The sequence below is a fragment of the Lepidochelys kempii genome, chromosome 11 (assembly GCF_965140285.1).
Source record: "Lepidochelys kempii isolate rLepKem1 chromosome 11, rLepKem1.hap1, whole genome shotgun sequence".
Lineage (NCBI taxonomy): Eukaryota > Metazoa > Chordata > Testudines > Cheloniidae > Lepidochelys > Lepidochelys kempii.
The window spans coordinates 64,572,688-64,600,531 of NC_136390.1; the positions used below are offsets into that span (position 1 = coordinate 64,572,688).

At 42.9% G+C, this 27,844-nt stretch overlaps 1 protein-coding gene across 22 annotated transcripts in view; it reads left to right on the plus strand.

The window, feature by feature from the left end:
* Positions 1 to 27,844, plus strand: part of MAP2 (microtubule associated protein 2) — a 341,433-nt gene that overhangs the window by 134,380 nt on the left and 179,209 nt on the right. For 21 of the 22 annotated variants that reach the window (XM_073306661.2, XM_073306670.2, XM_073306672.2 and 18 more), the window contains one exon: positions 11,728 to 11,807. The gene's annotated coding sequence lies outside the window, so the exon portion shown is untranslated. Of the gene's footprint in view, positions 1 to 11,018; positions 11,433 to 11,727; positions 11,808 to 27,844 lie in introns of those variants that run through there. The other variant, XM_073306663.1, reaches the window with a different exon arrangement.

A 27,844-nucleotide genomic window follows, 5' to 3' on the forward strand; every position in this document is an offset into this window, starting at 1 on the left:
GGAGGAGTCAGTTGCAGAATTAGCCAAGACTTTGGAGATCAAAAAGAAATCTATATGGGAATAGGACCTACGTTCCGGAGAAGAATATGACGAATCATAGAATATCAGGGTTGGAAGGGACCTCAGAAGGTCATCTAGTCCAACCCCCTGCTCAAAGCAGGACCAATCCCCAATTAAATCATCCCAACCAGGGCTTTGTCAAGCCTGACCTTAAAACTTCTAAGGAAGGAGATTCTACCACCTCCCTAAGTAACGCATTCCAGTGTTTCACCACCCTCCTAGTGAACAAGTTTTTCCTAATATCCAACCTAAACCTCCCCCACTGCAACTTGAGACCATTACTCCTTGTCCTGTCCTCTTCTACCACTGAGAACAGTCTAGAAGCATCCTCTCTGGAACCACCTCTCAGGTAGTTGAAAGCAGCTATCAAATCCCCCCTCATTCTTCTCTTCCGCAGACTAAACAATCCCAGTTCCCTCAGCCTCTCCTCATAACTCATGTGTTCCAGACCCCTAATCATTTTTGTTGCCCTTCTCTGGACTCTCTCCAATTTCTCCACATCCTTCTTGTTGTGTGGGGCCCAAAACTGGACACAGTACTCCAGATGAGGCCTCACCAATGTCGAATAGAGGGGAACGATCACGTCCCTCGATCTGCTGGCTATGCCCCTACTTATACATCCCAAAATGCCATTGGCCTTCTTGGCAACAAGGGCACACTGTTGACTCATATCCAGCTTCTCGTCCACTGTCACCCCTAGGTCCTTTTCTGCAGAACTGCTGCCTAGCCATTGGGTCCCTAGTCTGTAGCTGTGCATTGGGTTCTTCCGTCCCAAGTGCAGGACCCTGCACTTATCCTTATTGAACCTCATCAGATTTCTTTTGGCCCAATCCTCCAATTTGTCTAGGTCCCTCTATATCCTATCCCTGCCCTCCAGCGTATCTACCACTCCTCCCAGTTTAGTATCATCCACAAATTTGCTGAGAGTGCAATCCACACCATCCTCCAGATCATTTATGAAGATATTGAACAAAACCGGTCCCAGAACGGACCCCTGGGGCACTCCACTTGACACCGGCTGCCAACTAGACATGGAGCCATTGATCACTACCCGTTGAGCCCGACAATCTAGCCAACTTTCTACCCACCTTATAGTTCATTCATCCAGCCCATACTTCTTTAACTTGCTGACAAGAATACTGTGGTAGACCGTGTCAAAAGCTTTGCTAAAGTCAAGAAACAATACATCCACTGCTTTCCCTTCATCCACAGAACCAGTAATCTCATCATAGAAGGTGATTAGATTTGTCAGGCATGACCTTCCCTTGGTGAATCCATGCTGACTGTTCCTGATCACTTTCCTCTTATGTAAGTGCTTCAGGTTTGATTCTTTGAGGACCTGCTCCATGATTTTTCCGGGGACTGAGGTGAGGCTGACTGGCCTGTAGTTCCCAGGATCCTCCTCCTTCCCTTTTTTAAAGATGGGCACTACATTAGCCTTTTTCCAGTCATCCAGGACTTCCCCCGTTCGCCACGAGTTTTCAAAGATAATGGCCAATCGCTCTGCAATCACAGCCGCCAATTTGTTTATCACTCTCGGATGCAACTCGTCCGGCCCCATGGACTTGTGCACGTCTGGCTTTTCTAAATAGTCCCAACCACCTCTTTCTCCACAGAGGGCCATCCCTACTCATTGGTGATGAAATGTTTATCACTTGCTGTATTCCATCCCATCCCCCCCATACAGAAGCCCGTGAGGATGGGGAGTCTACGGATGAAATGTTTGACATTTATTCCCCAGATAGCTGATTCTCTTGCCACTTGCCAGACTTCTAGGGAATACTGAGGAGAGAGCTCTGGGGAAAGAAGAGCACAAAAGGGCAAGTTAAAGCAAAAACATAAAAACACATAACATACATATAACAACTTAACTTATTACCAAGCATGGTACATCACATTGAAAAGGCAACAATAATCAAACACCTAACACTAGAAATAAAAGTAAACCAATCAAAAGTGCAGGATGGGATGGGCTGGGGAGACACTATCCATGCTGGGAGCTCCACCAATAGCCATTATTTTAATTAGTTATTAATTATTTATTTTATTGGGCATCTTATTTTTCCCATACCACAAAGTAGTAACTCCATTGTAAGGGGAAAGGGAGCCCACACTCCACAAATGTAACATTTTTTTAACCAGATATGTCAAGGATATGCCTGTGTATTGTCTCCTAACTTGTAATCTTTTTAGTTTGCCTAACCCAACACCAGAGTGTTGGTAATACATCTTGAGTGGGACATTGTGTATTGTGGGGATTACCTTCCCACAGCCCCTCCTGTTTACAACCAAACATTGTTTTCTTTCCCCATGTTAAACAAACATATAGGTAAGAAGGGAGAAACCAAATTGCAAATGACTGCACCAAAGAACACAACAAACAATCCAGTTGAAGAAGTGACTCTTCTACATTAATTTCATAGTTGGTGTTCATGAGCTCAGGGTTTGAGCTTATAGAATGTGCTAGGGTGGGGGAAGTTGAATGGAGTTTGGGCAAAAAGAGGAAAGACTGGGGAAGTAGGGAGAGCAGGGTGGATGTGGAAGGCAGGAGACATGGGATAAAGGGAGGAAGTTGGAGGGGATAGGGGAAGATAGAAATCACTGTCCATATAGCGCCGCAACCTGCATTTGTCTTCTCCTCTACTCCATCGATCCATGGGGGTATAACTATATTGTTCAGCTCCTGTGCAGCTTTCTGTGATGTCTTGCAGGGAGGAGAGCCGCCTCTCACACTTCCAGCACAGGGGAGGTCTAGCTGCTGAGCTTTGAGGCCCCCTAGCAGCAAGGTGTGGTGGCACAACAGGGTCTTCCGCTGGCACCGGTTTTTAAAAGTGGAACTGGAACCCGCACATTTCTACGGAGCCATGGGGAGCTGCACTGCCCCAGTGATCTCTCTTTGGTGTGCATCGGTGCTAGGCTAACACACAGGCTTCATGTAGGCTTCATGTTCACAAACATATGGTTCATGTTGGTCCGTCCAGTTAGGGGTAATGTCCAATGTTTCATTAATTCCCCAGCACAAATACTGGAGCAAAGGCACTTAATATTTAAATAAATCCTTTCCACAGTCAGTGCACTCCCGTGAGATCAATTTGGGATGCGGTGTTCCTTAATTCCCCTGCTGGGGCACTTCACATTCAACAAGAAGAGATATGTATGTCCCAAAAGTTAATCAAGTATAAGCTTAGAGCAGAAACGATAAACCAAGTAAGCAGGTTAGTCACAGTAATTGGATAAGTTCAGTGCAGGTAAGGCAGACATAACAACTGGGAAGTAAACTTGGTGTAAAACAGAACAGGTGCTCAGTTCACTTCAGGCTGTCTAAAAAACATTCTGCTTCTTGTGGCTTTGGGATCAGATGAACTCCCTCACCAAACACTGACATGAAATTGAGCTGAACCCTCCCTGCGTGGCAAGTTCCCTTGCTCTTCTAAAGGCTGATCTCTGTGCAACCACTTTTTTTCCCCCATAAATCTTGAAAAATGATTATCTTGTTTTGGGATGTCCCTCCCACCCCATGAGCTAGTTGCACTATTGTTTCTTTTACAGTAAATCTGATCAATTTGACAATCAGGTTTGGTATTTGAGCCTGGCTTAGAAACCTGCGTGTTCTCTAACTAGCTGAGCATTTCTGAAAGGAGCTTGGGTTCTAGGGGCTTCCCTTTCTCTGCTCTTTCAGGTACTCCTATAATTCTCACATTATTATGGTGAGACCTTCCCCAAAGGTCTGCCACTTCAGATTTAAGAGAAGATAAATCTGTGAGGCTTCTCTGCACCTGAGCAGAGAGCCCTTGTACCTGATCTTCCACTGCTGACATTCTCCTTTCTGCTTCATTCACCTGTTTTGTCAACGCTTATGGAAAGGAGTTCATCGAGGTAAGATTTGTTGTGTTGTGGCTGTTGTGGACATGATATCTATGACTGCAGCAACTATTGCCAGCAAGGCCATCATAGACATTGTGTCCTCAGCAGGAGCCGTCCTGTTCAGAGGATGGAGGACCTCCATTCTCCTTGTTAGTTGTTTACTTGCAGAGTTCTCAGTAGACATATCCGTGCCTGCTGACATTCCAGAGATTTTCTGGTACCTCTTCCTTTGTTGGAAGGGACGGGAGGGTCAGTCAGAGCCCTGGACTGTGGATGGAAATTGAGATTAGCGAATGGTTCTGGAGCCCTGGCGTCCTAAAATGAACCAGTTAAAGTAGAAGAAGGAAACGTTATGATTTATCTTTACACTTAGTAGGGTACTAACATTGCTGGCATGCTCATTTTTGAAAGGGAGGATTGAGACCCATGGAGAAAGAGAAGCAGGCAGCTTGGTCCATCAAATAGGGCACTGTATTAAGTCAGGAGGCCAGGACCCCAATTCAGCAAAATACCTGAGCATCTACATGACATTAAGGACCTGAGCAGACCCACTGAAGCTGATGGGACTATTCAGGTTCTTAAAGTTAGAAATGTGCTTCTCTATCTTATTGAGTCGGGGCCCGGGTTCTGTTCACATCTATAACTCTGACTGGTGAGTGACTTTTGCCTGGTTATTTCTCCTTTCTTTGCTGCAGTTTCCCCACTAAATAGTAGTGATACTTTTTTATTTCAGAGTTGCTAAACTGCAGGCTTCCCTTCTTACATGGCCCAGTTAATGAGAATTCTTGCAGATGTTTCTACTTGACTGCCTATGTTACATTAAAGTTTGCTAAGTGAGAAATTGTTCAAACTAATTCAAGTAGATGTTGCTACATGTTATTTCGATTTCTTTTGCTGGTTTACTTGGTCTCACTGTCAAGTAAGTCACAAGTTATCTGAACGACCACTTGTTTTTAATCTCTTGAGTGAGTGGGTGGATATAGAAGAAAATGCTTAGCTACCCAGGGAAGATACTGAGTCTTAAGAAGGCATAATTTTAAAGGGGGAGAACTTTGTATCTCGTATTCTCAACTGCTGAGCAAAGGTTGCCAGCTTAAACTGGTTTATTGGCATAATGCAGTTCAAGATCAAATGCCACGAGAAGCTTGCAATATGATCTCCAGTTCAGGAAAATCATCCTGCCCTTCAACATGTGCTAAGTCCTGTAATGCCCATTAAGTAAATGGAACTTAAGTACATGCTTGTAGTTAAGCATGTGCTTAAGTGCTGATCTGAATAGGGTTAGATTTAAAGTATATGTCTATATGTTGTCATGATCCCGGGGATGGAGCAGAATAGATAACGTGTATATTTTGCATTGGACTTCTTGATCTGTGTTCATTTAAGGTCAAGTGAGCTCAAGTATTAGTTTTTAATTGTTTGTCATGTGAAATCTGATTTAACCAAATGATTCATGCTTTTAAAAGATATTTTATTTATAAATTTGAGATAGAATAACAACAAGCTAGAGCTCTCAGGATGAGGCATGACAAGACAATTAATAAAACATCATTAGGTTACACAGTAAATGAAAGTACAAACTGAACTGACATTTAAGGAAACAATTTCACAATAATCTTTTATATCTTACTGCAAACTCACTTCTGTCTTGATTCTTCCTCTAATAAAAGGATTGGGGAGAGAAATGGCCTGGAAAAATAAATATATTTGTCTGATAGCTTCAAAGGATTCCATGTGGCATCAGTCACACTGTGAGAAGCATTTTTGGGAGAGTTTGAATGTTTTAAATCTTTATTATTGACTTCAGCAATAAAGATGAAACAGGAAAAAAATGGAAATCAGAGATAGATTTAAGAAATACCTAGAAAGTTGTTATTTCATTAATGAGGGTCAGCTTGGATTCACAAAAGGGAGCTCATACCTGAATCATCTGTCTGACAGTTTAAAAAGAAGTAACCAACTAAGATGACAAGGAGCAAAGAGTGGACATAGTTTACCTAGATTTTCAGATCCCTTGTAATAATACTGTGCTCAACTAATGATGAATCTCTGAGGTCTGCAGATATTCTATTGGGGGAATAGAGAACCGGCTTAGATCGCCAAGGCCAAAGGTCCATGTGCTGGGAGGCACTGTGAAATGGAGATGGGCAACTGGTGGAGTGCCACCAGGATGAATAATGGTACGGATGTTTTTTTCATTTTGTCAATAGCTTGTGAGAAAGAGCATGTAAGTACCAGCAAGATAACAAAATTTGCTGAGGATACAGAACTGGAGGGGCAACCAGTATAAAGGAAATGGACAACACAAGTCAGAAGGCCCGGGATAGACTGGCAGCGTGAAATGGGCAGATAGGTTGTCTGTGCATCAATTCACTGTAAAAGAAATTAAAGTAGGAGGCTAGGGACAAAACCAGGGCGTCTTTCAATCCTGAAATTTTCCACAATGAGTTTTTAATCTTCTGCTCTTTAGTACCTGCAGTAGCTGGTAACTCAGGCTGCAGTTTTTCCCAGCTCCCCATCTCCCATCACTGCTTTATTTTTATTTTATCTGAATTGTACCAGTAACCATGGAGATACTTAGTGATGCTGACTCTTGCCTCAACCTTCCTCATTGCAGAGCCCCTTTGAAAGGTTTTGCAGACACAGTACTGTGCATACGTATGCCTCTCGGAATTAATTCATTTCCTTCAATTTAGTTTCCTCCTCCTAAAGGAAAGAGAGAGAATCCCAGAACTTCTCCCAAACTGGCCCCCGCACAGGGCACTGTAAAATGGGCATATTCTGATGTTTCTTACTATGGCAGAGAAACTGGCAGTGATGGGATTCCAGCTGTGCCCTGAAGCTTTGGGGCTGAAACAACAGCCCCTGCAGCCATCCTTCCATTAGTGCTTAAAATGATCAACCAAAAAGGTGTGAAAACAAAATAGTCAGGCCTGTTGGGGGCTGTTTTTACCACCAAGGTACAAATTCTGTTCACAAGGCATCTTTCTTTTAACTTACAGTCGAGATCATATTAGATGCCACTACAGGCACCACATAAAATGTTAACCAAATTCACACACAGAAAAACCTTTGCTAAGGTTAAGGGATGGGTGCAGGCCGACGGCAGTAATTTGCATGGCAGGATGGTCTTGTGGTAATTGTACCAGACTGGGATTCAGGAAATGTGAGTGCAATTCCTGAGTCTGCCACTGACTTCCTGTGTGGCCTTGGGTAAGTCATTTATTGTTCTTTGCCTCTAGTCCCAGTCTCTACAATGAGGGAAATAATCCAGTGGGACCCTGAGCTCAGCTGGGGCTTCTAGCTGCTACTGTAATGGAAATAATAAAAAAATTAGCTAATTTTAAAAAAGAAGCTTATCATGGTACATGTCGCTTATTGCTGGTCTGGCACCTCCTCCTGGTTACTCTGGGGATTAGCTTGAGGCTGAAGCCCTCCCACCCATGGTTTGCACACCATCACTCTGTCACTGTTGTCTGCCTGAAGCCCCTCTCACAGCCTCAGGGACCACAGCATCCTCCTTGTGTCTTAACCGCATCACCATCCATATATCCCCCTTCCAGGGGTAAGTGTCTCAGTCCAATAATCATGCCACTGCCCCAGTACTGAGTGTGGGGGGGACCTGGGCCTGCTACTGTGGGTCCCAGCCCAGGGACCCTGTGGATAGCAGCCTCGTGTTGCAACTCCTTAACTTCTCACCATGCTGCCATGTCTCCCTGGCCCACTTCCCCACGTCCCCTTCTTTACCCTTGCCTCAGGGCATGCAACTGCCCAGTGCCAGCAGCCAGCCAGCCAAGAGCTCCCTCTTGCTCCCCAGTCTTTGCCAGCCATTGCTCTGTCCAAGGTGCTGCAGGTCTCTCCACCTACTAGAAACATAGTCCTCACCCCTTGAGCTTCCAACAGCAAATGACCCGGCCCTGCCCTGCAGCTCCTCTTATCTGAGCCTGCTGGGCCCGGATTGGTTGCTCCTTGCAATTCCTCCTGGATTGGCTGCGCTGGAGTGGGTCACTCAGAGGACTCCTCTCCCCTGCTCCCTGCTGAGGTTAAGCCTTTACACGCCGGTGTGGGGCAGATGCCCCATCACAAAGCTAAAACCCCCGAAAATGCAGCGTTAAGTCTTCCCTGAACAAACAAGGCATGCAGACTATCTTTCTTGCCCCTATATGTGGTATGTCTACATAGCAGCTGGGAGGGTGCAGGGGTAGACAGACACAAACCCTGCTTGAGCTAGTGCGCTGAAAATAGCAATGTGGCATGGGTGTTGGGGGCTAGCCACCTGAGTGCATCGGGGCAGGTCAGGCAGGATTGTACTCAGGTGCCGCAGCCACGTATGGTAGCATGCTCTCTTGAGCAGAGTTAGCATGCTTCTTTCTGCCTGTGCTTGGAAGCACCCTCCCAGATGCTGTGTCAACGTACCCGAAGATTCTCGCTTCCCATTTTTCCTTCTTTATGGGTAGGGTATAGAAAACGTGTATGACAGAGCACCAGTTTTATGATTTGCTTCACAAATACGCATCCCCAATGCTAAGTATGACGATTTGTCTCCATGCTAACCTTTGCTCATCTCATTTAAGTGCTCTAATTTCATTATCCTGGGATGTGAGGATCATCTATGGAGACAAGCTAGCTTTATGGCTAATGACATTTGGAGAACTGGTGCATATATGCATCACAGGGCTCGATCCTGGAAGGACATAAGCATCCCCTGTGAGATGCTGAATGCCCTCAGCATCTGGCTGGATCAGGTCCAGAGTGACTGTGGATGTTGTCTGTCTGGTCAGGAATTTGTGAAATTCTTGCATATGTGCATCGTATGACCATAAGGAAAGCTGGAAGGGAGCACACCCACTACATGCTTTATGAGTGAGGCACTCTGGTTTTTGTGAAGACTGATTAAATGCATCTGTTTGCTATGGTCAGAGTCAATGGTTTGATTTTTCTCAGGACATCATTTCCTGGGCAGAGTTGAGGTGGTTTGGGTGCCTTGTTTGAGAAGTGCAACCTCAATTCTGCGTTTCCTGGGTGTCAAAAGGGTTGTATTCTGATCTCTAATTTTCTTTAAAGGCAATATACACTCACTGTTGATCTGGGCCTACCAACTTTAACTTCCCATGCACAAAGGTTCATAATTTTTTTTTAATAGTTCTGACCTGAAACTCAGGACCAAAGGAAGCTATAGGCTGCTTGATTTCCTGAGGACTGAAGGAAGGAAGCCTGATGTCACCATGCCTTCTGAAGTTCTAGGATGGGCCCAGAAATAGGGCACTGCCTGGGGAAATACATCGACTCCCACACTGAGCCATATGAGTGAGGCTTCTCAGAGCCATCTGCACTCAGTTCAGTCTTTAGGAGGGTTTTCAGGGGTCCCTGTTATTCTTTCCCCCATGCCTTATGTTTATGGGACCCCGTAAGAGCTTTGGGGGAGTCTGTGGAGGAGCAGATGTTTGGGGGCAATTGGAGGACCATGAGGATACTACTACTAGCCGATGGGGGCTAGGTGGAGGAGCTGGAGAGCAGCTCCGTGCTTCGGGAGAAGGCAGCGAAGGTCTAGACTGGACCTGGCTTCTGCAGATGGTGAACCTCCTGTAGCTGGCAGCTATGAGACTCCCTTTTGATGAGTCACAGGAAGCTTGCTGGGAAGAGAAGTCAGGAGAGTCCTAGTGCTTTCCTTGCTTGCTTTTCTTATGCCCCTGTGCTGCTTCAGGGGTCCCCACCCCCATAACTCCTAGCAAGACACCTGTTCCACCCCATAGCGTCATGCTTGCCATTGGTGCTTGCCAGTTATTTTTACCTGACTGCCTGCTGTGACTCTTGGAGGGCAGGCAGTCAAAAAGACCTCAGGAGGCCCACAGGGAATGGGACTTGGTGAGAAGAGGGGGTTGGGAGGAGGAGGTCAGGCAGGACATTGCCCCCTCTCCCTCTGGACTTCCTGGACTCTATGGTAGGGGAGATCCCTCAGTGAACCTTAGGATGTTTCTCAGCCCTTTTCACAAGCCTCGAGCACCATGCTGGATCCCCCACATCAGCCCTCAAGACTTGGGAGGCTTGTTAGGTCTCCTCACAAATGCTTTTTAGAGGGAAATGGCCTCTGTTCCATTGACCAGACCCCCCCAGAGACAGGGTTACACTGTGGGGGTCTAACTCTGCAAGGAAAAGGGACAACAACTTGCTGTTTAAAATGGTCTTCATCTGCCATTTGACATGTGTAATTGAGCCCTTATCCAGCAGAATGCTTAAGCATGTGTGCCTAACTCTAAATTCATGAGTAGTCCCACTGGCTTCAGTGAGACTACCCATGTGCTTAAAGTCAGGCATGGGCTTAAGTGCTTTGCTGGATCGGGGCCTCAGTTTACCTTAATTTATTTTCAAAAAGAAATTAGACTTCTATCAACTACATTTTAGTCCCGGGCGCTAGATAGCCAGGGGAGTTCAGGCTATTAAGTTTGATCTCTTCTTCTGTCTTTTTTTTTTTTTTTTTTTTTTTTGCTAGGAAGTTGCCCTCCCCTCCTTGAAAACAAGTTTGACAAGTTTTGAAACTCTATTCAACACTTTTTTTCAATATATAGGGTGCCATAATTCAGAAGCACCTAATCTGAGTCTGTTCAAATTCGGCTTTTTAAAAAAATCTACCCTAGCTCCTGATCTAGCACACGCATTTTGAGCCCAATATGTAAACTGTAGGGCAGTGGGGGCAAAATTGGATTTTTGACAGGAGCTTAGTTGCAAGCTGAACCATGGAATATTGGTGACAAATATTGGCAATAAATGTCCCCCATTCACAACATTTGAGCTCTCCTGGGAATTTCTCGTCTTTCTCGGTCACTGGAAATAAGCAAACCTGGGGCTCAAGTAGCCGAGTAAATGAGCTGACAATGAAACACCAAACAGAAAAATAAAGCAGAAATATCAAACCCCTCCCCTTCCATAATGCAGAAAATGAGACCTCCTTTTCAGCATATACAGTACGTAAAACCCGTGTAGGATTTGGACTGGTATAGCAACAGAAATACCGCATGCTGCTGCCTGTGTGTAGTGGGTGCGTGTGTGTGTGTTTGGCAATGGCACAAAGGAAACCCGTTGATGAAATTCATAGGATTAGAGGCCTGATTCCTGGGGACACACTTGGCTGAATGCATTAAAATGCCTGTCAGGCATTTGATACCAGAAACCCCTTGACAAACTGCTTAAGCAGACGCAAATGCAGTACCCTATTGTACGTGAATGATGGCGGAGCTGGCTGCCTTGTCATCCTTCTCGAAAATTCTGTGGCCAGTGAGCTCCCTCTTCCTCTCCCACTCGCCCTCTTTTCCTTTTCGCCACTGCAGGGACTTTTTCTAATTTGCCGTTTTCCTTTTCCCAATGTACACATGGTAGATGCAAGCTGGTGGCTTGCAGACTGCGTCTGTCTGGAGATAGGCAGCGAGCCGATGGATAATAACACTCCGGGAGAATGATTATGCAGCAGTTAGTTAAGGATAGGCTTTTGTGGTATGGCAGCATATGAGCTGGTAATGATTTTCTTTTTTAAAATGTCAGCTTTGTGTGATTTTGGAACATTAAAAGAAAACCACTGTTGTGTTGTAGCATTCCGAATTCAGTCTGCTGGGTATTAAGTGCTGCGTTAGTGTACCTTGGATCAATTCAAGATGTGTATATAGCACATGCTCTAGGTGTATACGTATCTTACATGTATCCATGTTAGTATAACAAAAACAATGTTTTTTTTTTCTCCTGTTAGCTGAAGAAAATACTTCATTTCATCAAAAATAAAATATTATCACTCCTTTTTTTTTTTTTTTTTAGCTTATTTTAACAGATTCTCCAGCCTGTTGTCTCTGACGAGGCGCACTGATTGGGGTCTGCTTATTCCACAGATCAAAAAGGTAAGGCACATTATATTTTAATATATTTATAAACAGATAGGAGTGTGGAGTTAATACTGATACGATCTTCTAGAAACGTATGTGCTTTTTCACTCTGTCATACTGTGCTACGTTACAGCTTTACTTGGGCATTAAATCTGATCTCAGTGCAGACTGTAAAAGTTACTTTTAATATGTACATATAAGCTTAGACTGTTTGATCTGTGGTGACTACCTCATCAGGTCAGTCATTTCAGCCACAGTGGCCACCAAAGGGGTGAATACTAACGGCTGTTTACCTGCTTACATGGATTTGGAACCCCTGTGAAAGCTGTACAAAATCCTCCATCCACATTGAGAGTTAATAGCATTAAAAAGGGGGTCTTTTTAATATGGGTTTTAGTGTAACTGAAAGCTACATCTCATACTAAGAATGGGGTTAAATTCATTGGTTTGCTTTAGCCAGGTAAGATCTATCGCACAACTCAGACCTGGAAGCATAGAGATGGCTTAATACTGGGGGGGGGAATTGCTTTTAACCCCCACCTTGCTGCCAGAAAATACACATGCCTCAATACAGCTTCAGTTTTGGTGCATGGAATTTTAATGTATCTATGGGGCAACACTGGAGGAGCACATTCCCCGTGTTTATTAGATACGTCATTCAGCACAGAAGAGGCTCTTGCTATATGTTGCTACAAAAGCAGCAGAATCTGCTATTTATGAATGTTTTGTTGCTGAAACATAAATGAGAAAATATATATTCTACTTCTCTTTCTTGTTTCTGTTGTTTAATCTTTTGAGACTATCGGCATAGCATAGAGGGCTGCTGGAGAAGTCACTGGAGAAAGGAGCTCTTTTGTAATAGGGCCCTCAGAATGAGGACCTTGCAAACTGTGTGGGATTTTTGAAAGGATCTAAGTGTTTTAGGAACACAAATCACATTGATTTTTCAATGGAACTCATGGTCCTAAGTCACTTGGAAGTTTTTTCAAAACTGCCTGTGTGTCTCCTTTTTCAGTGGAGATAATGTGTGTGATCATCACTCATTAACCCCTTATGTGCCATACTCCTCCCAGTATCTTTCAAGCCAAACCTCCCAATGGGCATCCACTCTGTTGTCATGAGATTGATCAGCCTCCTTTAAGTCTATATGAATGCCTTTCTTTTAAAAAAAAAAACCAGATGTTTTGGAGAACTCCAACAATCAAACAAAATTCAGAAGCACTTTGTTCATTTTGCTTAACTTCTTATATATCTTGTCACAAACCTACAGTAGCCTCCTAGAAGTAATGGGATTTCATTCATGTAATCTTTACACAAAGTTCATTGTCCTTTTAGCTGTTAAGAAACTGGTTATGCCAATATCAGTGCTAATTGAACGACTGAAATAAGAAAGGATCCAAATCTTTGCTCCAAAAAATGAAGCTGAACCAAACCCTGAATCAATGTAGAATTCAGAAAAATTCAACTTCTTTTAAAAATTAAGCCTCTAATCCTACAAATACTTACATACCTGCTTAACCTCTGTGGGATTACTCATGTGCTTAGAGTTAAGCAGGTGTATAAGTGTTTGCAGCGTTAAGGCCCACACTTGCAAAGATGTCTTCATTATCCTATTTCATGGAGTCTTTTGGGGATATCAGAAGCCCCCCAATCTCCCCCCCACGCGCACACACAAAAAAGAAAATTCTGCAGGAAAGGGAGTTCTTGTGGTATTTCCAGCCTGGGTGAAAGCAGGAATAACGGAAACTTTGGGAAAAAGCCCAGTCTCCTGAGATGTCCAGTGCTGTTTCCAGTTGTCAGATATTGGGATGAGTCAGAAAACATGTAAACCCAATGACACTTCTGGATCTTTGCTCTCAGCTAACAGCAACTGCTAACGGGCTTCCCTGTGAATTTTTGTTTAATATTTTCATTTATCATGATGATAATGAAATTGGACTTCCCGTACAATCGAAATTGATTGATAGATGCTATTTCTGAACTAAAACGAGTATGTTTTTCAGGCTGTCATCAGGCCATCTGACATTCTCGATAATTATTTTCTGACCAGAATCTTGCCTGTAATGGATATTTTATATACTATACGTATATACATTCTTCTACATCTCTCCCTGTTCTATAGACCATTATATTTCTTCTGTCTTTAGGGGGATTTCTGCTGTTTTTCAGATTTCCCTCAAAGGAAATGTTTTGTTTTGTTATGCTTTGCATAGATGGCGTTAATAATATTTCCTCCCTGATATTCATTAACATGGGGACTCGTTATGGCCAAAAGGCATGGACCAGCAATGTGTATAAAATTCTTTGATTCATAAAACATATGTTCAACAACTTGTTTTGGGCTAAGCTCAAGTCATTTTTCTCTCCCTCCTCCAACCCTGGTAATTTCACTTCCATGATCCTAGGGCAACAAGCCAAACTGCGGTACCAATCTGAATTCATTAACGCTTTCCAAATGGTGCTTCAAGGACTAATGTTGCTTACTAGTCTTGATGTCAGCATTCAAGGTTTTGCTGCAGTCCTGGAGAATTGTAAAGGAATGTTCTCCACCAGGATAAAAATAAAGAAATAGAAGTGAGGCCATCATTAACGGACCATGTTTGACTTGCATGGTTTTTCACCAATTAGTGAATGGTGAATCAAAATCTCGGATTATGCAATTCCTTTGGCTATAATGCTTTTCCTCTGTTATGGAAATTCTTATTGAAGTGTGCAGCCATTTACCAAACCTTTTGTGATCTCCTGAGCGCAGAAAAACTCAAGTTTCATCTGTTTGTTTATACTTCAGAGAGGAGATGACTTAAAATGAACTATATATATTTTTATACCTCCAATTTATGCAGTTATAATTCATTTTAACCCTGTAGCTGTAGCCAGCTCTTTGGTAATCCTACTGCAAATTGTCCCTTCTATCTACAGAAAAGAAAAGTAAAAGGCTGCTATACTATACATTATGTATGCTGTATCAATTATTATATATTATTTATCCTGTAAATAATCATTTGAAAATAATGTTATAGTCTTAAAACAACAGTTGGGTTGCTTACTGTATTAGATTTGTGCTAGGTTGACAGGAGGCATTTAACTAAAGTTGCAAACCAGTGGATACAGTGGAGAAATGGCAAAAAGAAGGGAGTTTTGTGGAACGATAGGAATAAAGAACAGAAGCCAAAGAGTATAGAGGCAATTACGTGGTAGATTTTTTTGTACGTGGTAGATTACACTTTCTGAACTCTTGGGCATGAAGCCAAAGTTATGTGATATTTTGGCATCGACTTTATTTAAACAGATGACAGTGTGGCCACATTCATTGAAGGCATTGAAAAATACACATTTATCCCTAGTGTAACTATTACTGTGAGTTGCACCAGTGGTGTGTCTGTCTTAATTCCTGAGATGAAATGGACATCTAGGTCTTAATACTGTTTATTAAGAGGTTTATTATAATATAAGCACAATGCAGATTCTTACCGTGCCCCTTTTCGAAAGAATCGACATTGCTGGTAAGCAGGGGTTCTACTTTAGAATTGTTCCAGGAGGAACCTCAATTTTTTATTCAGCTTCCCAGCCAAATTCATTGCACAGTCCACCAGTAGCCGTATTATCTTTTTTTAAATCATGTGAAAAATATCCAAAGCGGATTAAAGCCAAGTCACTCTTCTTTGGGACAGCTGAATGTTGAACATAAGTGTGCAGTTTGGCCATTTCCTTTTATTTTAGTGGCAGTAACATACATAGTTCCCTCTGTGCTGATTTTTTTTTCTTTTTACCTTTCTGTCATAGACATTTATAAGGCCCCGATTGCCTTGGTATGTGAGCACCTCACAATCTTCAATGTAGTTATCAAAACGCCCCTCGGTAGGGCAGTGCTCTTATCCCCATTGTACAGATGGGGAACTGAGGCACAGAGAGGCCAAGGTCACACAGGAAGTTTGTGGCAGAGCAGGGACTTGAACTCTAGCTTTCCAAGATCTTGGTCAGTACCCTAACCACGTCAATCCTCCTGTACTCAGCGGAATCCACCCCCCCACCCCCGTCCTCAAGGCCCTGGGGTGATGGGTGGGATGGACCTGTCATCAGACACAACCCATCAGTGACACTTCCTCAGTAGCTTGGCTACAAAATGCAAAGTGAGACTGGGTCAGAAACTAAACCCAGATCTGTTTGCATAGCATTAGGCGCCATTAACTAGAGGAAGAAAGGTGATTAAGGGACAGGCCTGGTAGACAGGAGACCTGGCTTCAACTGTTGCAGGCTGCTCCTTGTCACTTTTGAAACAACACTTTGTGTCTGTGCCGCACTTTTCTCATCCATAAAAAGTGGGTGGTCGCATTTGTCTGCCTCCACAGGGAGCTGTTTCTGAAGTTCTAAAGTTTGAAAAACACTTTGAGATCCTCTGGCAGAGGGAACAGTGTAAGTACAAAGTTTACTTAAGGAACCTAGATGCCAAAGTAATGGGAGCCTAGATAGTATATTGACCTTAGAAATGGGTGTGCTAGTAGTAATTAATTAATTAATTTATAGCACAAATACGTGAGGCGGACATTTTATTTTCCTAGGAATCTACTGGTTAATGGCTTGGCTTTCGATGTAAATTACATGGTGATCCCACAGTACTGAGTGAGGGTTAAGGTAGACATGATGAATAGATGTGAGTCAGTTCCCCAATCCCATGTTGTACAAGGTATTGCTGCTTACTTACGGGGGTGTCAATCATACTTACATTGGTATGTGGGAGCAGGGAAAGCCAAAAAGAGATTGCACTGGCAGGAACAAGCAAAGAATACTGCTGACTCATCATTTAAAAACCTGTAACATTCTCTGAAAGGCCAGGTATGAAAACTAACCACTTCTGCCTGTCCCTCTGATGATCAGAAGACAGTTTTTTGATTATTTATTGCCAAAAGAAACCTCTAAATAGTTGTGCAGTGCAGCATTTTCAGTGCCATTTTGGTCGTACATTGTTGCAGCACTTGTGAGAAATCATGGGCAATTTATCTTAGTACATTGGGCGACAGTCAACTCTAAATCACAAAAGCATTTTCTGAGTCATCACAGTTCTTGCAAGGAGGTGACTTTCTAGGTGCATGTGATTGTTGAATCAGATTAATTTTTTTTTATACTGGCAGCTTGAAAATATTAAAGCGCTGCTTGATTGGATAAGACAAAAATGAGTCAGATTTAAGGAAGCTACTTACTTCTTACACAATGAAGAAATGTTCAGAACCTACTAGGGGGAAAGGAAAGGAATGTAGGATGAGAGCAAAGATCCTAGGGTTGTATGTTATCCACAGGGTAAAATTTTCATAAGCGCTTAAATTCCATGGATTACGAAGTCACTTACTTTTGAAAATGTTACCTCAGCCTTTGTGCAGAGCTCTGAGGAATATCACTGGGAATTGCATGTACAGAACAAAATGGTTTGATGTGGCCCATAACTACTAAGGAAAACATTGGAGACGACAGTTGGAAAACCAGATCAGCAGTTCATGTAGAGTTAGGGTACTCAATAGTGTTTTACATCATTCTTTCTCTGCTGTCCTCTCCCATGCTAATGGTCGTATTAGACCATTTTGCTCATTCAGAGATGAGCCTTTAGTTAGGGTTCAGAGTCCTTAATCGAGACATGTGGCAAAGCTACTCATTTATCCACCTCTAGTCAGTGTCTTCCATCTCCTAACTTTTTATGATCATTGACATTCTCCAAAATACTGGAATAAAAGAAGGCAGTCTGCAAAAATATCTCTTGGCTTCAATGCTGTTCTCATTAGACTGCAAAAGGAACCTGATTGGGTCCTATATCAGATTTCAGATATTTTAAAATGATTTGCACACCCTTTTTTGTACAAAAGGGTATTCTACTAATAGAACTGTCTTTACACTGGTGACATTACAGTGCAAAAATATATGGCCAGATTCTGCTCTGATGTAAATGAGACTTGCTCCATTGCAGACAACAGAGCTATGCTGCTTCACACCACCTCAGGCTCAGGCCATAGTGTGTGGTTTAGGACCTGGATCTTGCACAGATTTATGCATGTGTTTATCTTTATGCCCCATGAGCTGGCCCATTGACTTTACTGGGACTATTCACAGTGTGTAAAGTTAGGCACGTGTAAAAGTCCTTTTTGCAGAACTAGGGCCTAACATTTTGTTTTGGCAACAAGGAAGCTGTATGTTGACTAATGATCACCTCTCTCTAGCAACTGTATTTTATATTTTTCTATGAATGAGCAAATATAGTAATAGGGTTTTGTTGTAATTTCTATGCTGTTTATTAGCAGAATGGAAAAAAAAGTAATGTTGACCTTATTTTGTTTAAATTGTGGTTTGAAGCCTTTCTTGTCTGGTAGGGTTTTAAAAGTTTGTCAGATATGGAGAGATTTAAGATGGAGCCATGTTGGAGAATGGCCATTAGGGAGAAAAATGGCAGAACTAAAAAGGTTTGAAAAGTTGTTGATGGGCATGTGTGTTAAGGGACAAATTCTGCCCTTGGATTCACTTCACTCAGAGCCATGCTGTCACATCAAGGAATTTGAACTACAAAATATTTCCTGTCCATGTACTATTACCACAGACAAATGGGTAATCGTCTTTGAAAACGGTTATGGTTCTACTTGTGAACGTGTATGAAGACAAAAGCACCTCATCTGTTCTACCTGAAATCAATGGCAATATTCCTTTCACTTCACTAAGAGGAGAACTAAATTATTGGATTATAAATTGTTTAGGGTTGGGCAACGTGATTCAGGATTTGTCTACTCACAAGTCAAACAAGTTGCAAAACTCTGTCAGACCCTCCTTTTTCCATTCAAGAATGGCTTATTTTTATTTAGCTTAAACCTGTTCCTAATCGATTTAACTCTCTATAAGCCAGGTTTATATTGATTTCAGGGGGTCTACGCAACCTTTTGCACTGATTTCACCACTTTGATTTTAAATCGCACCTGTTGTGAAACCATGGCTGCTAAGCATGCAGACATGTCATTACTCACAAGGCCTGACTCTGCAAGATGCTGCATGCCTTGCACCAGGTGTTGCACACCCTCATGTGACTTCATTCACACCCTCATGGTCCTCAGCGGGGGGGCGGGAGGTGGCTAACACCTCTCAGGATCAGGTTTTAGATTCATGCATATTCCCTTCCCTAATAAGCTTACAGTCTCATGGCTTTCTTGTGCTCTCAGGGAAGTTAAAGAGAGTGCTGCCATTGATTTCCTATGGCTGTAATGTAAAGTGCAGTGTAAATTTGTAATGCTAGATATGTGATTTTTATTATTAACAGTAATAAAATGTGTTTAAATTAAGCTGGTTATGGAGACATAATTAGGAATACATGCTGTTAACGTGCATTTGTAGTAGGCAGCTGTTACACTGTATCTTCTGAATATAAGATAAAACACAGAACCGCTGTTACATTATACTGGATTTATTTATTAACATATGTCTAAAAGAGCTTTAGACTTACTGATTCATAGATTCTAAGGCCAGAAGGGACCATTGTGATCATCTAGTCTGACCTCCTATATAACACAGGCCATAGAACGTCCACAAAATCATTCCTAGAGCAGATCTTTTAGAAAAATACCGAAATCCAATTAAATCCAGATTTGATTTAAAAATTGTCAGTGATGGAGAATCCATCACAACCCTTGGTAAATTTTTCCAAATTGTTCCGCTCTCAAAACAATGTGTCACATTCACACAGTCATTCATTTTCCTTCTTTCTTTCTATCACCACAATTTAAAATGGAGGAAATTAAAGCAAAAAGCTACGATGCTCGATATTGTTGCGGATGTGACTGGCACCCAGAGAAGATAAACAACTGGTCCCGTGTGGATATTGGACAGATCTCAAACATTTACCCCACTTCTTTAGTGGCCGCAGTGGTCTGTTCACGCAAAACTCATTGCAGAATGGGGGCCTTTGTGTTCTCAACCATGCAATGACTCTCATCCAGCAAGTTCACCATGAGAGTTCCATAGTTTATATTGTAAGCTCTTTGGGACAGGGACTGTCTTTTCACTCTGTGGGCATGTGCACACTGCAAACTAAAACACCAAAAACCCATTCCAGCTAGTCTCAGAGCCTAAAAGTAGCTGTGTAGATGTTCTAGCTCGGGCTGGAGAGCCGGACCCTGGGAAGGGAGGTGCCCAAGCCAGAAGATTGACATGGTTGTTTTTAGTGCTACAGCTTGAGCCTGAGTCTAGGCCTGAGACTGGCTGCAGCAGAGTTGGTTTGTTTGGTTTTGCTGGGGTTACAATGCTTAGAACAATGGGGTCCTTTCCCTTGAATGGTGGCCCCAAGGCACTGGATTAACACCAATAAGTAATAATAATAATAACAGCCACAGAAGACTTTCAGAAGTGGATCCTACAACTATATTTCCTGCAACATCTAGGAATGAAAGCTGTGCAAATACAACAAAGATTTTTGCAAATACTCATTTGCGTCTTAAATGTATATACTAGGACTGTGTTCGTGCTCCTTTTCTGTTTGCTTTGCACACACTTACTTTCAAGTGGATTTTTACCAATGGAAATGATCATGAAAAGTCAATGTTTGGCTCTAATGCTCAGTCATGACACTACCTGAAAGCAAACGTCAAACTGTAACTAACCAACAACAGGTTTCAGAGGAGCAGCCATGTTAGTCTGTATCCGCAAAAAGAACAGGAGTTCTTGTGGCACCTAACAAATTTATTTGAGTATAAGCTTTCGTGAGCTACAGCTTCATCGGATGTAGCTCACGAAAGCTTATGCCAAATAAATTTGTTAGTCTCTAAGGTGCCACAAGTCCTCCTTTTCTTTTAACCAACAACAGTGTGACTCTTGGATTGCCATGGTCACTGTTGCAGTTAGATAAGGAAATCAAGATTAGCACTGTAGGTGGTTCATTATAGAAGTCATCTGGTCAAGGAATAGAAACAGTGCCACAGTATTTAAGTAACAGCTTGCTAACAGTTTACAAATCAGGAATAAATGGCTGAAGACATTTACAAATAACATTTGAATAATAATAAAAAAGACATTTCTTTGTGGACATCTCACAAATAGAAAACAAAGACATTTGACAAATAAATTGTTTGTTCTGAATTTTTCAGCCCCCACTAATTCTGAATTTCCTTGACTCAGTGGGGTTATGTCAGACTTGACATTCGTAATTGAATGGGTTTAACATAGGTCTGAGTCCTAGATTGGGAACTCACTGGGGCAGGAACTGGCTTTTTGTTCTTTGGACAGTGCTAGCCAATGGGACCCTGGTCAGAATCCTTAGGCACTACCAAGATAAAAACAATATATCACAATAATCTAACATTAATTTGTCTCCTCCCATATACAACAATGTTCTGTCTCTCTACCAAGGGCGTTTGTAGACTTAATTGGTCTCCAGTTTTCTGCCACTACTTTTCATTCACCATAGTTCTAGTCACTAACAAATTAGTAACTGCAGCCTGGGGAACAGCTCAGCAAGTCTCTCTGGCTGCCTTGTATTGTTTTTTGATTGCCTTCACTGGTTGTCAACATGCACGGGAGGTAGTAGTGGGATAAGGGGATATGATAAAAAGACACATTCAGGCCTTGTGCATGTAGCAGAGGGCAATCCAAAAACAGGTACCGCCCGCATAGATTGATCACCCTAAGGCACTTCTGCTAGTGCCAGCCCACAGCCATCTACTATACTGCCATATTGGTCTATTTCAGACATGGAAGTCAGTGGGGGTTGTAGAACTGTTGTTTAACTAGGCAAAGGAGGAAGCCAGGGAATGGTGGACGGAGTACAGTAGATGTGTTCCAGGCTTCTGTCCAATCACTGGGGGATGTAAACGAGGTCAGGGCATCTGAAGAATTTTCACCTGCAATGAGGATACTGGTATGGGGCCAGTTACTCTGAGCAGGAGCAGCAGCAGCATGAGGGACGGGACATCAGAGTTGTGGTGAGGAAGAAGAGGATGTGGAAGAAGAGGATGAGATGAAAGCACTCTTTGAGAACTCATCATAGCCATTCAATAATGTGCTTCCTTCCAAAAGCCTGCCAAAGATTATTTTATTTACCAGGCAAACAGATGCTGGCTTCTTTCTGGAGACAATTTGACTTGAGTTATTTGACTTAAAGTTGCCTGGTGATAGCTTGTGCCCTTCCAGAATGTCAAGTTCAGCAAAACTCAAACTTGTGAAATCAGGAAATACAGAGTTAAGATACATGCCCACGTAACCTTAACTCTGCCCACCGTCCTGCCCCCTGGGGCTGGAATAGCCACTGGGAATTATCTGCATGCATTTCCACTGCATGCACTGTTAGGTGTAGGTGTATTGAATGGTAGAGGAATAAGTGGGAGCAGCTTGGAAGGGTTGGGGTTGGGATTGTGATATGAAGTGATCTGAGGGGCTGTAGTCCTCTAGGGTGGGGGTATGAGCCCCTCTCCCTGATCCCTGTGTGTGTGATCAAAGGAAGAAGTGTATGTACCTTGGGAGATCCCATGTGTCTCATTTTGTTGCTGTGTTGTCGAGGCTTTGTTCCTAGCTGGACACAGGGTGGTCTTGCAGGATTGTCAGCAGGTGGGTAGGCAGTGAGTGTGGTATGTGAGTTTAATGATGGGTAAGTGGAAAGTTAGTGTTTGATATCCTGTGAATAAGTGTGAGAAGGTTGTAAAAGTAGCTGAGCGAGTTGTAAAACTTAGATGTGATGTTTTCTGTGGAGTGGGCTGCGCGTAGTGCATGGGTAGGTAGCTCCTATTCAGTGCAGGACAAAGGCAGAGTGTGAGTATGTGTTATGTGCTTAATTGGGGCATCACCACATGGGTGTTTACCCTAGTTCTGTATTTCCTGGTTTTCAAAAGTTTGAGTTCTTCCGAACTTGACAGTCTGGAAGGGCACGAGCCATGACCGGACGACCTCCTAGTCAGGAGTGAGTGAGGTGTGGGTCTTCGCCTGAGTGAGGATTTTAAAGTTGCACATCTCCCTGCCATACCCTGAGATATCTCCAGCAAGCCAGACTGCCTAAAAGGCCAGTGTCCGTGCTCTGCTCTCTCTCTCTCTCCAAAGGCTACGACCAGTGTATTGCCTGCAGTGATAAGTTACCACACGGGTTTTTCTCAGCAAGCAAGTTTGTTTGTAAGGTGAAAGCACTACAGAGAAAACATATTAAAACAACAAAAGAACCTACACACATGCTAAAACGCTTTCCAGAGGTCACCCCCAACTCCTACCTAGGGCTCTGGTCAGATTGAGCCCTCCAAAACCCAGAACTGGGTTTTCCCCATTATTACAAGTTCATCCGGTCTAGATCCAGAACAGAGATGGGGCAGATTAGCTATTTCTTTACACAGCTCAGACCTTTGATCTTGGCCTTCTGTAACGAGCAGACACTGACCCTCTCCTCAGGGCATAGCACCAGAAGGCTGGGTTTTTGCATAACCTAAGGTGGGGAATTTGCATTAACCTCTCCCTAGGGATTCCCCAGGAAATCCATTTAATACTCATTGTCCCAAATTCCATACTTGTCTGGCATGTTTTCAGTATTGTCTTTTGAACTCCCTGGTCTGCCATCTGTCACATCTGCCCCCTAGAGAGGTTACATACTGTCCCAACCCACAATAATACCTAAACAAAGTCTTCAAGGATATTGCAGGAAATCGCCATATCTGTCATACGTGGTGCACACACGAAGATAGGGGAGATGCTAGGACCCACCAAGAGGGGCAGCCCCCCCAGATCCCAGCACATCCATGTGAGAGGAATGCTGATAGACACCCCTCCCCCCATCCCTTTTCTCCTTGTTCTCCTCCTGTCTCCCTTCCCAATGTCCCTCCATTCCCCTTTTTAGCCCTGACCTCTTTTTACCTGCCTGTCCTCATTGATTCCCTCCTCATAATTGCCCCTCTCTTTGCTATGCCCCGACCCTTTCTCTTTATTCTCACCATCCCAGCGAGCATTTGAACATGTGATTTATTTTCTTTTTGAAAACAGTTTCAGCACCTTCTGAATATTCAGCTGTGTGCAAATTACATTTTCCCCAAAATAAAAATGTCCTTTGTGAAAGGCAGATGGTAGCAAAATATCTCATTTTATTTCAGATTTCTGCCTAGGGTTTGGATTGGAACTGTCAGTGCCTGGGTACTACTCAGCTTTGGTGGCCAGAATGTCCCGCGTTGAACTGTTCAGGACCTGTGAGGGGTAGCTAGCTTTCAACCCCTTAGCCTCTCTCTGCTCCTGCATTGTGCAGTCTTTTTGATCTGGGAGCCTTTGAGCTCCTTGCAGCATACCTACCTGGCTAATATTGTTGTAAATTGATTTCCCCCCCAAAGGGCTAGTGGGTGGCATGTACTCTGTTGGGGTCACTCTCAAGCCTCTGAGATCCTGGTGCAATGACCTCAGCCCCGATCTCTGTCTGTCCACAAAAAATCATTGAGAAAGTGTCTCAACTTCAAGGCTGTTTTATGTGGGGGGGGCCTGTATCTCAAGAACCAGTTGATCAAATGGCGTCAGATGTGGATTGCTGACCAAACCCCATGGCCACATGAAGCACACAACGTTTCAAGGTGCTTCAAGTAACTGTGTGGATTTTAAAGCAGTTAGAAAAGTCAAGCATTAAACAGAAAGCTGGTCTTAACTTTAACATTAGCAGAGCTAGTGCTCCTCTGTAGTATGGGGAGCAAAAGACAGAGAGAGAGTGTGAGTGAGTCTGGGTATGTCTCCACTCAGTGCTTAATTTGTGCCAGGGCTTGTCAGGGCTGAGCCCGGGAACCTCTAGGTTTGGCAGTTCATAGTCCCGGCACCCCTAGGCTTGTTGCATCAGTTATGAATGTAAAAAAAAAAAAAAATTGTTTGAGCTCTGGCATGTAATTGGTTGAGCCCCAGCACCTCTTTCATTACAAATTAAGCACTGTCCACACTGAAATTAAACACCCATGGCTGGCCTATGGCAGCTGACTGAGGCTCAGGTTAAGGGGCTGTTTAACTGCGGTGTAGATGTTTGGGTCCCTCCCACCTCACAGGGCTCTAGAGGCCAGGCTCCAGCCCAAGCCCCAGTGTCTACACCTCAGTTGAGCAGCCCTTTAGCCAGAGCCCCACAAGCCAGAGCCAGCTGGCACAGGCCAGACACGGGGTTTTAATTGCAGTGTAGAGACACCCTCTGAGGGTACCAGCGTCAGTACTTGGGAATTTGCACTTGGCAGACAGACAGGGTAGAGAGCAAAGTAGTACTAGTGAGAATCAGAAGGCAGACGTCTTTCTCCCCAGTTCTGTTGTTACTTTTGCTGCATTTGATTGCATAATGGTTGCATTCATTTATGTCGCCGTTTGCATAAAGATTGGCACGCGAGTGAGAGTAGTCTACATCTTCCAATTTATTTATGATCTCAAGTTCGTTTTTAGGTTTCTGATTTGTTCATTACATTTATTACAGTGGTTCTCAACAAGGCGTAAACATACCCACTGGGGTACGCAGAGGTCTTCCAAAGGGTACCCCAATTCATCCAGATATTTGCCTAGTTTTACAACAGGCTACATAAAAAGCACTGTCAAAGTCAGTACAAACTAAAATTCCATACAGACGATGACTTGTTTATACAGCTCTATATACTACTCCCTGACATGTACGTACAATATTTATATTCCAATCAATTTATTTCATAATTATATGGTAAAAATCAGAAAGTAAGCAGTTTTCAGTAATAGTGTGCTTAACACTTCTGTATTTTATGTCTGATTTGAAAGCAAGTCATTTTTAGGTGAGGTGAAACGGGGGTTTACAAGACAAATCAGACTCATGAAGGGGGTACAGTAGTCTGGAAAGGTTGAGAACCATTGGTCTAGAGGCCCCATCCGAGATCAGTGTCTTATTGTGGTAGGCACTGTACAGATGCATAACAAGAGACATTCCTTGCATGAAAGAGCTTACAAAACAAAGGATGGGACAAGGAGGTAATTATTATCCCCACTTTACAAACAGGGAACTGAGGCACAGAACAATTAAGTGACTTGCCGACGGTCATACACGGAGTCCGTGACAGAGTTGGGAATGGAACTCAGATGTCCTGAGATACAAGCCATGCTTTAACTGCGAGACCATCCGTCCTCTTGTTTTTTCTTAAATTGCAGTGTGTGAGACCTAGAGTAGGAAATCACTCCATCTGCTGTGGAAAGAGCAGTATATTTGCCTAATTTATCAAGACAATCCATATTAGAATATATGCAGAGGAGGAGCCAGCTCTGGGAGGAACAGAGAGTTATGACACCCGGTATATGCGATGAGGAGGATGATGTGGGCCCTGCTTCTGAGGCTCCTGCAGTAGCCTTGCTCTGGAGCTCGTTGAAATGTTCTGAATTTTGATTTATTTTTGAAGACATTTTTCATTGACATTTTGAAAAGTGACCAAAAAATAAATTTTGTTGCTTATCAAAAACAATTTGGTCTTTGGGCCTGAAATTCATTTTCCATGAACAGTCAAATAAACAAAACTTTGTTTCCTGAAGTCTTTTATGAAAGGGCAAAGCAGGATACGTGGCACATTGAAATGTGTTTTTCCCTTTGCCAAAATGTTTGCAAGTGATTTTCCTCCCCAGTGTTCACCAAGCTCCAACTAAATCCAGGAAGAAAAGAGATAACAATTTAGAATATACACAATGTCAAACCGTTATATCTGTGGCCAAGTATTTGCTTTCTGTGTATTTTCTTAGCATTTATGTTTACATTTCTCAGGGCTCTTTTTATGCCCCCAGTAGCCATTTATGAGCCTGTAATAAAACTCTGATTGCCCCACAAAATGCCGTTCTGAGGTATTAAGAGAGTCAGGAGACATATAAACACAAGCTCTTGATCCTGATTAAAAAAAATAGAGCAACACTGGAATTCAAATGATTGTTTAAAAGGATGTTGTCAGGATAAAAATCATGAGTCAAATTCATTCCTGGGGTAACTCAGTTGACTTCAGTAGTCAGCGATGACTTTGGCCCAATGTGTGTGTGTACATGTGTCTCTATGATATGTATTTACAGTCTATTGTAAATCAATATCTTTTTATTTTATACTGAAAATTAAATCACTAAATTGAAATAATATTTTAATAAATTGAATGTACTTGTTGTCATTCATCCTGCACTTTACCCTACTTAAAAACAAAGACAGACGGGTTCTTTTTTAACTCTGCTAGCACTCAGGTGATACGTTGAAGTTTCCATCACTGTGAGGGACTGTTTAAGTGCTTTTAAATATTAGTCCTGGAATAAAATTGATTAAAAAGGCATGAAAAAGGTTCTACTGGGCCTGATCCAGACCCCACTGACTTCAGTGGAAATACTCCCACTGATTTCAGCAGGCTGTGGATGGGGCCCATGAGGAGCTGTGATCCCCTTCTCAGGCCTGGCCTCTTCACACCTGTGCCACTGTTTATTTAATGTATGGGAGGACATAACGGTTTGTCGGCATCCCTTCAGCATGACTAACCATTGTCTGAAAATGTTTCTTTTGTGTTGCCCAAAGGAAAGTGCTCATTTGGCATTGTAGTCTTCACTGTCCTCCTTTTAACAAAGTCCTTTTCTTCTTTAAAAGAAATAAGACGAAATCGCTGGGTAAATTGCCCACATCTTGTGAAGGAAAACCATGTGTTTTAACTCAGTATCTCAGAAGGCCTTTACAGATTTGCTGCACTGTTTGTGTATGAGATTCAAAGACAGAGTGCTTTCATTTCCAAACTATGTTGTCTGCAAAGATCCTAGGAAGATGGATATATATATATAAAGATTAAGGGTGTGTTGAACATAAATCACATGTGCAGCACTCACAGAAACAGTTAGTTGCTAGAAGTGCCTGAAATGCTGAAACTGCCGGGTTGGAGTTGATATCAGTCCTGCTGATACGAGCCGTGAAGCAATGACACTCAAGCTGTGTGTGAAGTTTTGCTATAGGAAGTTTAAGCCAGTGGACTGAAGTGATCCTCGGAATATTAAAACCCACAGTCTTGCTGTATGTCCCCAGGGGAGGGCCTGCAGACTGTAATGTGGTGTAAGAATGAAAACTTGCTGAGGTAATCCCTCTCGCTAGCCGTCCT